Source organism: Pteropus alecto, unplaced genomic scaffold, assembly GCF_000325575.1.
Source record: "Pteropus alecto unplaced genomic scaffold, ASM32557v1 scaffold45, whole genome shotgun sequence".
In the NCBI taxonomy this organism is placed as follows: Eukaryota; Metazoa; Chordata; class Mammalia; order Chiroptera; family Pteropodidae; genus Pteropus; species Pteropus alecto.
The window spans coordinates 19315550-19328338 of NW_006442491.1; the positions used below are offsets into that span (position 1 = coordinate 19315550).

A 12789-nucleotide genomic window follows, 5' to 3' on the forward strand; every position below is an offset into this window, starting at 1 on the left:
ATGTTATCAACTCCCCCACAAAAATTCTGTGAGGTCATCCAGCAGGAGTCATGCCCAATTTGTGGATGAGGAAACTGAGGCTCAGAGCGGGAAAGCAACTTATCCAAGGCCACACAGAATTGGTGGATTTTACAGGTAGTCTAGAGATGAGGGGAGCCCAGCCTGGCCTGGTGTGGTGGCACTGAAGATGGAAAAATGTAGACAGGAGAAATACTTGAGAGACCAAGGAATATGCTGACAATATGCTGACTGATTGGATGGGGGGAACGGGTGAAGAAAAGGGCGGGGTCAAGAATGATTCCTAAGTTTTTGGCTTGAGTGACCCGGTAGAGTCTAAATGAGAACTATCTCAGCAGCAGTTGGAGACACAGGTCATTTGATAGATGTGAAAGCGCTTTAGGAAAGGTCAAAGGGCGCTGACGTCGTGTGGCGCGACCATGGCAGTGCATTCCACTTTACAGATGGGGAAACTGAGGCACTAGATACCGGTGAGTAAAGTCAGGTAACGTCGCTGTCTATTCACATTTCTTAGATGGGTGAGAGGACCAAGGCGTGTTGAACACCTACTAGGCCCCAATACCGTGCCGGCCCCGCCCCTCCTGGCAGACTTTTCCTGTCCGCCCTCTGTGTCCCAATAAAGTTATTGAAATTGACACGAGTTGCTAAGGAAGTGGGTCGCCGAGCCGGGTTGCTAAGGAAGTGAGCGGCTGCCGTCTCTCCCCATCCGGGGCAGCGGGGAATGGCTGAACCCAGGATTCGCCGCCGCCCCCGCCGCCGCCGCCGCCCGCTTTTGGCTCTGACCGCAGGTGAGTTGGGGAGGGGCCCAGGAGCCAGCGGGGCAGGGCGGATCCCTCCAGCCGCCTGGGATCTTCCCGGAGGCCCGCGCTGGCGCCGTCGCCCAGCTTCGCTACTCCGCGAGTGGGAGCATCTCTGCCCTGCTTCCCCAGCATCCTCCAGCTGTCTGGGCGGCCTCGCCCCTCCTTCCCCGGGCGGAGGTGCGGCCAGATCCCAAGACCCTGCTGCGAGGGGTCAGGGTCCACCTTGGGGGGTCTAGGGCCTTGGTCAGGGACTTGGCTCAGGAGGGAGGCGAGGAAGCGAAAGCCTGGGGTCTGAACCTCGGCGCTTGCCCCAGCTCACTGTATGACCTTGGGCAAGTCCCTCGCTCTCTCTGGCCTCAATTAATCTCTGTGTCCAAGGAAGTCGTAAGACTTGCTGCTCACAGTGGTTAAGATGATGAGTGTATATTGAAAGTTCTCTAAATTGAGAGAGAGAGAATTCTTAGGGCACCCTAGCCTGAGGGCCAAGAGTCCAGTTTGGAGTCTGAGTGTCTGCGTTTGAGACGCTGCATATCCAGTTAGTCATTGGGTGGCCTGGGGCAAGTTAATCTCTGAGCTTTTTCTTTATCTGTAAAATGAGTTAATGAACCACTGTGGGAATCCAATAAGACAGAGTAAGTCAAGTAGCTTGGCGCATACTAAGTGCTCAACAAGCTATAATGAGGCTTGCAAGGTGGTTTGGGCAAGGCTTCCAGATGACTTTAAGACAGGTTGGATTTAGGTGTGTAGAGTGTCAGTTCTTATGGGTATTCCCCCCACTATTGACATCCCCCACCCTCAGTTTTACTTCTCCATTCTTCTCGGTGCAGGGGAAGTGGTGCGAACTGCAGGTAGCCCTGGTGGGCGAAACCCTGAGGTCAAGTCCTCGTAGATTGGTAAAGTTATGGTTTTACTTTCTACTTGGATCTTGTTGACCCTTCCAGAAGAAAAATGGTATCTTACGTCTTTTGGAAAGTGCTTAAAGCATAATAGCTATTTACAAGTATGTGATTAAGAAGCACTTTTCGGGTACATTACCTCATTTAATCTTCACATAGACTTTGCCAGGTAGGTGGTGATGTTATCTTCATTTCACAGCTGAGGAAAATGAGGCCCAGAAAGGTAAATGACTTGCCTAGGAATCTTATTAAGTGGTGGAGCTGGACACATTTCCAGGTAATTCTGTATTTTCTCCCCTATACTCTGATTTCTTAACAGTAGCTCTTACCAAGCCACAAGGGTATTCTTTTGTTACTCTGTTGTGGCTACAGGCTTGTCTGCTAGTGGCAAGGAAATAAGATTTTACATAAAGCTTTATTTAAATAGATACCGTCCTAAGCATGGACCTTAAAAAGAGCTGGAATTTTTAAGAGAGGATTCTCTTATCTTTCCCTCCCCCCTCCTCAAAATGAGAGGAGCAGGCTAGATGATATCTGAAGGCCCTTTCAGTGCTGTTTTGCAATTCCAGTGGGGTGCTTCTGGTTTAAAAGCATGGAATCAGGCTGCCTAGGTTCCAGTCTTGGCTCTGCCATTTCCATGCTGAGCAGTTTACTTCTTTGTGCTGCAGTTCCCTCATCTGTAGAATGGGAATAATAATAATCTCTACCACGTGTGGATACTGTGAGGATTTATTTGAGTCTAATACAGGTAAAGTGCCTGGTCATTTTAGTAAACATTAGCTATTGTTATTTAGGCTTAACATAGTACCAATGCTATACTTTATATTCTATTTATGGTTGGTGAATGAATAAATTAAGGTTTGTGCCGATAATAGCAAGTCTGTCAACCTCAGGGACACTGCAAGCTTAAAACAGTAACTGTCACAGTATTACATAAATGTCAGTATTATTACATGGGTTATTACATGGGAACCTGCAATCCTATGCCAGATTGGGTTCAGAGCAAAATGAAAGCTGATGTTAGGATGCTATCATGGTTTGGTAGCTTAACTTCCAGTTCAGGAAATGATTACTCAATCCCTCTGTGCCAAACAGTGGAGGATGTGGGCATCAGCCCCATCTCCCTATCCTTCACCTTAGAGCTTAGTTTGCAGATGACTAGCATTTGAAATAATTTAACGTCTTTAAATCAATTCATATCTTGTGTTTGCCCCTACAGCAGAGTAAAGCTCCTGATTCAGAGCTCTTCTTTTGTGTCCCTAGGCTTCTGTCGGGTGCCTGGGTAAGAAAACTCAGTTTCCGCTAAGCCCTTTCATCCATTGATACATGGGTCCCTGAGAAAGTGCCTTTTCCTTTGCTGGTTAATAATACACTGCTCTCTTTATGGTGCCTAATGGTTGACAAAGATGCTTAAATGTGCCTTCACTCATTTGTTCTTATCAATAACTCTGCAAGGAAGGTAAGGTGCAGATTGAGAGCCCCATTTTACTACAGCCATGCAATCCTGAATATGCCCAATTTCATCTGATCTCAGAAGCTAAGCAGGGTTGGACCTGGTTAGTACTTGGATGGGAGACCACCTAGGAATACCGGGTGCTGTAGGAGTTAAAAAACAAACAAACAAAAAACCCATTTTACTGTTGAGGGACCTGAGGTAAGAGGAGCCATACTACTAGGACACGGCCCATTTCACATTGGAATCCAGGTTTTCGGGCTCCAAGTTCAATGCTCTTACCCCTATGCTGCCTCAGTTTCATTCACTCAACATTTGCTGAGTACCTGACATGTATCAGGCCGTGTTCTCGCCTGGGGATGTGATGATAGTGAGGTAGATGAGGTCTTTGTTCTTATGCAACTTACATTCTAGTGACAACAACAGAAAAATAAACCAATAAATGAAAAAGGTGATATGGATAGGAAGAAATACTGTGAAAACAATACAATAGTGATGCCATAGAGAGTAACTTCTTGAAGGGATTGGGGAGCTACCACTTAAATTGGGTGACCAGAGAGGGCCTCTCTAAGGAGGTGACATTTTTGCTGAGATTCGCGGCCAGAAAGGACCCAACCATTTGAAAATGATGCAGAAGGAACAGTAAGAGTAGAGTCTCTGAGGTGGGAACAAGCTTGGTAAGTTCTGGGAGCTGAAAGGAGGCTTGAAGTGGCTGGAACAGGTGAGCTGGAGAGGAGTCAGGGAAGAATGGAACGGAGAGCCAATGTCAAGCTGGGGGTGAGGCCTCAGATCATATAGGGCCTCGTAGGCTAGAGTAAAGAGTACAGATTTTATTCTAAAAGCAATGGGAAGGCATCAAAGACTTTAAGAAAGGGATGTGACGTAATCTGTATTTTTGTTGTTTAAAAAATCACTTTGGCCTCTATGTGGTCAGTGGATTTTAAGGGGCATAAGAATAGAATCCAGGAGAGTAGTTTGGAGGCTAGGTGAGAAATGATGGTGGCCTTCTAGGGTGGTGGCAGTAGAGATGGTATATAAGAGGATGTATTTTGTAAGTAGAACAAGCAGGACGGTGGTTGTGGGGATGAGCTAAAGGAATCAAGATGACTCCTGGGTTTTTGGCCTGAACAATTAGGTGGATGTTGGTGGTGCCATCTGCCTCTAAAATGATGAGAGAACTTTTTGGTAAGATGCCCTGTGAGGAAGAATTAGCTGTGATTCTCTCTGAACCCCTTGGAGGAGAGGCGCAAGGTATAAACATAATATCTTAAAGTCTGGGGAGGAGATCCCAGATTACAGCCAGGTGCTTCTAACTGAAACCTGCATCGTGGACATAAGCCCTGCTTTTATCGCATTCTGGCTCTATGCCAGCTTGTGGAGTGGCAGGTGTGGGCTTTGCCAGGGCAGTGTCCATCTGTCTTGTGTTGTTGGCGTTGCTGACCTAACTCAAGATCTTGGCTGACAAAGGCTGGGAGGAGACTAGCCAGTTCTGGAAGAGAAAATGAAATCACTAGTGAAGCTCACTCTCAGCGCCTCAAATGGCCACACTCTCCCTGCCAAAGTGGTTCTTTCCTTGGCCATCGAATGACATTCTAAAGTTTCAGAGGTTTTGATTTGGGAATCTCTTGAAAAGCTGTTGTGTTCTGCCAGAATTCCTAGAGGATTTTTTAATGGAGTATCTCTTCTGAGCAAGGGAATTCAAGCTTTCTTTTCATATATACTAATAGTTGCATGTGTAAATTTAGGCTTTACAGTGTTGTAAATTCAACATTGTAAATAGTGAGACGAATAATCCCACCACCTCCAGTTGTATAGCTTTGTTTGCAGTTTAGAATGCTCTTTCATCTCATTTACTAACGTTCAGTCGGTTGAGATCATATGGAATGTATATTATCCCCAGTTTACAGATGAAGCATTGTGATGCTGAGAGGTCATTCATCTTTGTCAATTATATTAAGTGCCACTTAGATGCTGGATTAGGTAGATCCTTGCTGCTCAAAGTGTGTTCTGCATGACAGAGATGCACACGTCCCCTGGAAGCTTGCTCGAAATGCACAATCTAAGCCTAGATCTAATAAACCAGTCTGCATTTTTACCAAGACCCCTTGGGTAAATTTCCTGTGCACGTTAAAGCTTGAGATGCACTCATTTGGTAATAAGTAGCAAAACTAGGGCTTGCCAATGATAGCGGTAATAAAAGTAATAGGAATAGCTAACGTTTATTGAGCCAAACACTGTTCTAGATACTTTACACATATTCTCTCATTTAGTCCTCACAGCAGCCCTGTAATTTGAGTAGTTACGATTCCCACTTTCCAGAAGAGGAAAGTAGAGGCACAGGAAGGTCAAATAACTTCCTCAAATCTGCTGACCCCAAGTCCATTGCTCTTTCTGCCACTCACTTGTTCATCTGTTTTCCAGATGGGCAGTACATTCCTGATGTCTTGTCAAAGGCCTTTTTCTTCTGTACCTGGGTAACTAATTTTAAATGCTTATGAAAAAAAGACTTCAAAGAATGTGTGAAGAAATCAGGGGAAAAACCTTTGAGCTATTTTAACGTAATAATGGGTGTCAGTTATTTGACTAATAGGCAACAAACAGATATCCAATTTGTAAGAGGGCTGCCTTTCACACTTAGTGGTCTCATTCAGGGCAGAAACAGCTGAAGCAGGTAGGAACTGTGAGCTTGTCTTCTGAGTCATTCAGCCTTCAACTGTTTCTTGATTCTGCTGATAATATCTACACTAAGTGAGAAAAGAGTGACTAAAGTCCTCTGTCACCGCAGACTAATTGCAAAAGATTCAATTTTATGGTGCCTTGGTTTTCTCTCTCTGCCCTGCAGGCTCATTATTTTCCTTTCAATATCTCCTTATCTCTCCAGAGTCTTAGAAAGATTTCTTGGTCAAGGTCTACACCCTCCAGGAAATTCTGGTTTGTAAAGGCAGTGGGATCTGGGTGGAGGTATGAATTCTAATAGCAGTTCTGCCACTTGCCGTGTGACCTGAGACAAATAACTCTACCTTCTCTGGCTTTCATCTCTCTCCATGCAAAATAAGGACTTGGGAAAGTCTTCCACCCCTACCTGAAAGACTGAGCTTTGAGTTGGGTGATATTTTCTTCTTTCTTGGTGACTTCATGCTGGGCTTTCTCTCAGACCTTCATGGGTGGGACTTTTAGAGCATATTTCTTGGCAGTCTGAGATTACTACAGTCAATTCATCTTAGCATCACACATCTGCACTGCAGCTTGGGATGTTTGAGTTTAAGGCTCGGTTAGTCGTGGGAACACTTTGTGTCTCATTTTGTCACACTGATTGCAGACATTGAGTTCTTCACATAAGGAAGATTTATCTTTAGCATGCTGGTTTATTTAAATCATAGTTTGCATTAGAGAGCACCAATGATGATTGTGGTGGGTGTGGTTTTCTTTTTAAAGTTTTTGGCAAAATATTTGCAGCACTTTGCACTATTTTTGCAGTACTTTGCCATATTTGAACATAATGTATAAGTAGAAGTGGGTCCAAGTGAAGTAAAAATTTTAATAGATTATTAGGAGTTGAGACTTGATGTGCTGTTACCCACTCTGAGGTCCTTCATATCACCTTTAGCAGTGGTTTCAGGATGGGCTTGCTTTGGGGCTTTTGTGGGAGACATAAGTTAACCAGAAACTAAAAGCTGATAGCACAGGCTCCAGCAGCTTAGTGGATTACAGTAATCATTACTTCATAACACATTTCGATAACCTAAGCAAAAAAATCTAGGTAGTAAATCATAAAAGATTCCATCCAGGTAAGAGAAAATGTCAGCTCAAGTTAAGGTGACCACAAGAAGATAGTTCTTGGTGGAAAAAAGTTACTGATTTTACAAGATCCGCAATAAAGAGTCAGATAATAGCCTAAGAAATATATAGTGTTTTTCCTTCCTTGTTTCTTCAATTGCCAGCATTTTTCAAAGAGTTTTGGTTTTTTTTCTTGATTAGAAAAACCATGAACTTCCATTGAGGAAAAATGAGGAAAATCCTGAAAAGATTAAATAAGATTCACCTGAAGTCCCAACACCCAGAAATAACTACTGTTAAACATCTTACTTTCCAAATACTAACATATTCCTAAATATATTTTTTATCTCATGAATTTGCGGTTCTTACCTATTTCCCTTATTGTCGTCATTTAGCTAGTTTCTTTTTTCTTTTATGTTTTTTGTGGTCCTTTGGTTTTATTTTCTGGGATAAAAAATAGTATAGGCATACATGTTTTTACGTAGTTCTCTTGAAGATATCTTTCAAAATAACTTATCAAATGGCTTAATTCATGTCTCTTGATTATTAGTATTCATCAGTGTCACTGTCAGCCTTGAGTAATTGGTTGAAAATTTCAGAGCAGAATAAGTAACTTTTATGACTATGTTCTTAATCCCTGAGAATCATAATCATAACAGAAATATTTTATCCTTTCATCATAAATCTCTGGAAAGTAGCTGTGTTCGTTCATTGTTAATAGAGCAATGAGCAGTGTCGTAGAGGGTTAATCTGTATAAATTGGCTTCCACCTGTAAGGAAAGTTTCTGAAAATCATGGATATAAGTCAGAAAAAAAAAAAAAACAGAAGGAAGACGACCTAGACCATTCTGCTGCAGTAGTGATTATGCGAAGCACATAACCTTTGTTCTCAGGGTTCCAGTGGAGTTTCTGTACTACATCTGTGCCAAAACTGCCACTGTGCAAAAGTGATGAGTGAGTCAGCAATGCTAAGTGCACTTACTCCACTCTAGATAACCACCAGAAGTCTGATCCAGAGGATTCGTGTCCCATGCATTTTGGGCTGAGTCTGGTAGGAAAGGATGGTCTAAACAAACATGTATAATGAGCCCACACCAAAGGTGAGCACAACTCCACATACATGTGCAATAACAAAGATTATTTTCTGGAAGTTTGCCACAGTAGAATGTTATAAACCACTCAGCAATCCAAGTACAAGGCCAGCCTTGTTTAATCTGGTGATACAACTCCCTTCAGGATTGAGAGCATGAACTTGCTTATAACAAACATAAATGGTAGCAATGCATAAAACTGGCAAAATTTAACATTGTCCCAAACAAGCATTTTTCTGGAGCTACTGTACCACCAAGTGTCAGTCATGTAGGCAGACATGTTTGTGTCTCTCCTGAATATTCCCTAAATAGCACAGGTCCTTTCACAACTCTGTCTTTTGTTGTTTACTCTGCCCGATATAAGGCAAAATAAGGTCAACAGGGTAGAAGGTTATTGCAGTAATGTATGAAAATATGGAAGTAGCAGTGGTCCAGATTACAAGGGCTAAAGGAAACAGGCCTTGCTGAAACCACCACATCTCAAACAGGTCTTTATTACTTGCTCATTTGGTTTTATCTTCCTCACTAAACTTTAAGAGCAGGAACCAATTATTTTGTTCACCATTATATTTCTAGCTCCTGTTTTAAAGTTCACTAAGTATCAGTCTTCAGATCTGCCCAAACCTGCACCTTTTATAAGTCCTTGCTTGGATGAGCCCAGACTAGTCGTGGGGTCCGGAGCCTGCAGGATGGACAGAGTTGGGGCAGGGCCTGGTGCGAGCTCCTCATTTAGGTTACTTTCACTATTTAAATGTTATAAATAATGCTACAGAGAACATCTTGATAATTATCTTCACATAAACCTTTGTCTGCATTTCTGATAATTTCTTTAAACAAGATCCTTTAATTGTTAAACTTTTTAAATTATAAAGGCAGCCTCCTTAAATTATTTTGAACAAGGCAGTGTCTAAATGAAGTTGAAAAGGCAGACATTATTACAATTTGGTGGGGAGGGATTACCTGTGAAAATGGTACCCTAACTCAATTTCGGCTTACTTGCCCACTTGCAGATATATATATATAAAATGCCAGTTTGTTTATTTGCAGATATATTTTTAGATAAATGTACTCAAAGTGTATCTCCCATTTTGCATTTGGGAATGTTCACTTAACATTTCATAAACATGTTTCCATGTTTAGTAATTATGAATTAGTAAATTTTCTCTAGCATTGGGCCTTTATTTCCAGCTTTTTAATAATCACAGATTGCTATAATGAACATCTCTGCTTTTCTCTGAGTATCATAAGAGAACAACTCTAAATAAATGGTTTGGGGAAAATTAGAATTTTAAAAAGTTGTAAAGGAGAACTATACATTTTTCTTCTTAAAATTTGATTAGGATCCTCTAAAAGTATCTTTAAAAACCAACAGCTTTATTGAGATAGAATTCACATATCACCAAATATCTTTTAATGTTTTTTCTCAGCCTTTGCTGCTTTTCCTTAATCTGTTTTTCTTTTTGATACAGAATTCTCTATGAGTGGGCAACCTGCACTCTAGCATTTAAACCTTTCATCCTCTGAACATGCTGTTGGAGACATTAACCAGAAGTACCATATGTACATTCTTAGTTTTGGGCACTGTATGAACTGTGAGGGCAAACATATCATTATGGAATTGGACAGTGAACGTTGACAGGGAACGTTTGGAGAGGGACTTTTAAAAAGTATTTAACTCATCGTGTTACTGAGATAAATCCTGTGATTTGTAGGAAATTCTGCTTGATTAGCTTTGGGAACTGTTTACAATGGAGGTGGCATGTGCAGCAGAGCTTCTCAAACATTAACATGTACACAGATCACCAACGATCTTGATAAAATGGGATTCTGATTTAGGGGATCTGGTTGGGCTTAGAATCTGCAGAGCTAAACCTGGTGGAACAGGAGAAGATTTTAGGTGACACTCAGGCACAGCATCCTGAATTATCTTGAATGACCAGGTGAGAGTTATTCCCTTTTAAACTCTTTTGGTTCTTCTATGTCAAGGAGAATATTTGTTTAGTTCCAGTCTGTTTCATAACACTTGCTAACTTTACTTTCTAACCAGAAGCGACCAGGTCTCAGGCCTTAGGTAAGCTGCAGAAGGGGTCCCCAACCAGGCCTGTTAGGAGGTGAGTGATGGGCAAGCCAGCGAAGCTTCGTCTGTATTTGCAGCTACTCCCCAACGCTAACATCACCGCCTCAGCTTCACCTCAGATCATCAGGCATTGTTAGATTCTCATAGGAGCACCTGTCCCTGGTGCCAAAAAGGTTGGGGACCGCTAAGCTATAGTATCTAACTAGAATTTAGTAACATTGTTGTATATCCTTACATATTTTTTTCCTTAATTACCTTACAGATTTTTTTCTATTTGCAACAAGTGTTACTGATTTTCCATTCATGATAGCGAAATAAAATAAACTTGTATTAAAAGAAAGTAGCTTTCAAGAAAAACCAAGTAAATAATAGTACAGGCGGTGCATGGATATGGCAAAAATTGTAAAGAGACATTTCGATGATTGACATTTAGACCAGGCTGGTGTAGACAAAAGACCATGAACTTTGGAGCCAGGTAGACCTGATTTCTGCTTACTTTGCCACTTATTAACTCAGTGTGCCATGTTACTTCCCTCTCCAAGTCCGAGGTTTTATTCTCCTTTAAATCAGGTCAGGGCAGAAGCACCTCCTGTAGGTTAGGCACTGTAATGCTTTTTCTCTGATCCTCACACTGCTCCAAGGAGCAAGAATATTATTGGTATTCCCACTTTACAGACGAGGAAATGTGCTCAGAGGGGTGAAGGAACTTGCCTGGAGTACTGGAACTAGGAATGATAGGACTAAGTTTCAATCCCAGGTGTGTCCGAATCTCTTTTTTTGTTATTGCAGGCCACCTCCCTCTTTTAAATATAGATTTTGCTGTGGCTCTCTGCCTGGCTGAATGGCAGTCTGATTTAAATGAAAAGTCATTACACACACACATGTTCACTACAGCATAATTCACAATAGCCAACAGGTGAAAAGTAGCCCAAATGTTCATGGGTAGATCAATGAATAAGGAAAATGTATACAAAAAGAAAAGAAAAGAAGAAAATGTAGTACATATTTACAATGGGATATTATTTATCCTTAAAAGAAGAGATCTTGTCACATGTCATAACATGAATGAACCTTGAGGTAGAATGGTGGTTTCAGGTCCTGGGGTGGGTGGGGGAATGCGAAGTTGTTGTTGGATAGGTATAGAGATTCAGTTTGGCAAGATGAAAAAGTTCTAGAGATCTCTTATACAACAATGTGGAGGTAGTTAGCACTACTGAACTGTACACTTAAAAATGGTTAAGAGGGTACATTTTATGTTATGTGGTTTAACTATAATCAAGATTTTTAAAAGTTAAAAAAAAAGCTGTTGGTCAGAGGGCAATTTTTTTTTCATTATGGAAAATCTTAAGCATACATAAAAGTAGAATAGTAATGGACCATGAACCCATTACCCTGCTCCAGCAGTTATCAGCACATAGTCATTCTGTTTCGCCTGTAATCTCCCAGGCATCCACTTCCACCCCTGATTATGTTGATCCAGACAGCTGTAACTTTATCTGAAAATACTTTTGTGTTTATCTCAAAAGTAAGAAACTTCTTTTAAAAATACCACTTTCATATCTAAAAAAGCAATTCCTTAATACCATCTAATACCTAGTGTTCAAATTTCCTTGATTGTCTCATACATTTTTTAACAGTTGGTTTGTTTGAATGAAGATCCAAAAAAGGGCCCCAATGATGGCCAAATGTTGTATTTGGATGATTAAATCTCTTACATCAGAGTGTACATTTTTAGCAAGGAAACAACTTCATTTCTTTCAAAGTCCCTGGCAGGAAGGCTCTTCCAACTTCCTAGCTTTGTGGTGGTTCAGAGCATGAGCTCTGTATGTCAGGGGCATGTGGACAACGGGGTATACTGTTGGTGGGAGAATAAATGGTACAGCCTGGGGAGGGGGTAAAATGGTGGTGCCTTCTGTCAAAAAGATGCATAGCGTTTACATGTCTAGAAATAGATCCCACTAATTACTCCCTCCTGTAGCTAAAGGTATATATTCAGGGTATTCACTGCAGCATTGCTTACAATAGCAAAAGAAGATCCCACAGCAGGGGACTAATTAAATACATTATAAGACAACCATACCATGGCGTCTGGGCAGCTATTTTAAAGGGGAGTGGAGTCGTCGCCACGATCTATAAAGTGAGATGGAGAATGATGCATAATATACTTCCACTTGATTTTTTTAAAAAAAAAGGAGTGTGGGGAAGCAACAGATACATTAATGCTCTCGTATGCATCGAGTTTCTCCCAGGGCTAGGGGGAAGATTCACTTGTTCACCGTATACTCACTCATATAGCTTGAATTGTTTTAATCTGTGGATGTATTGATACATGTATATATACACATATGCATGTTTTTAAAATAAGTTTATGTGTAGGTTTTTAAATAACACTAACCTGGTTTTGAATCCTCACTGTTTCACTTAATTTGCTGTGTGACCTTGGGCAAATTAATTTCTCTGAGCCTCACTTCCTTATTTTTAAAATAGGGCTAATACCTATTCCTCGTAAGGTGATTTTGAAGATTAGAAGAGGAACACACATTAAGCTCTTGACATGCTGTGAGTTGTGACTATTGAATACAAGAAAATCCCAGACCTTGATGCTGAATGAGAAGTGTCCTCTAGGCTTGAATATATTTTTTTATGAATGATTCACAATTGGATACAAAAAAGGATT

General features: G+C 41.3%; 1 protein-coding gene and 2 pseudogenes across 1 annotated transcript in view; 2 read left to right on the forward strand and 1 right to left on the reverse strand.

The window, feature by feature from the left end:
* The first annotated feature begins 673 nt into the window (after window positions 1-673).
* The window catches only part of KIF3B (kinesin family member 3B), a 36572-nt gene continuing 24456 nt past the window's right edge, over window positions 674-12789 (forward strand). The window contains 1 exon segment of the mRNA XM_006921711.3: window positions 674-806. The gene's annotated coding sequence lies outside the window, so the exon portion shown is untranslated.
* On the forward strand, window positions 3201-3319 carry LOC112471220 (annotated as a pseudogene).
* On the reverse strand, window positions 7156-8724 carry LOC102891007 (annotated as a pseudogene).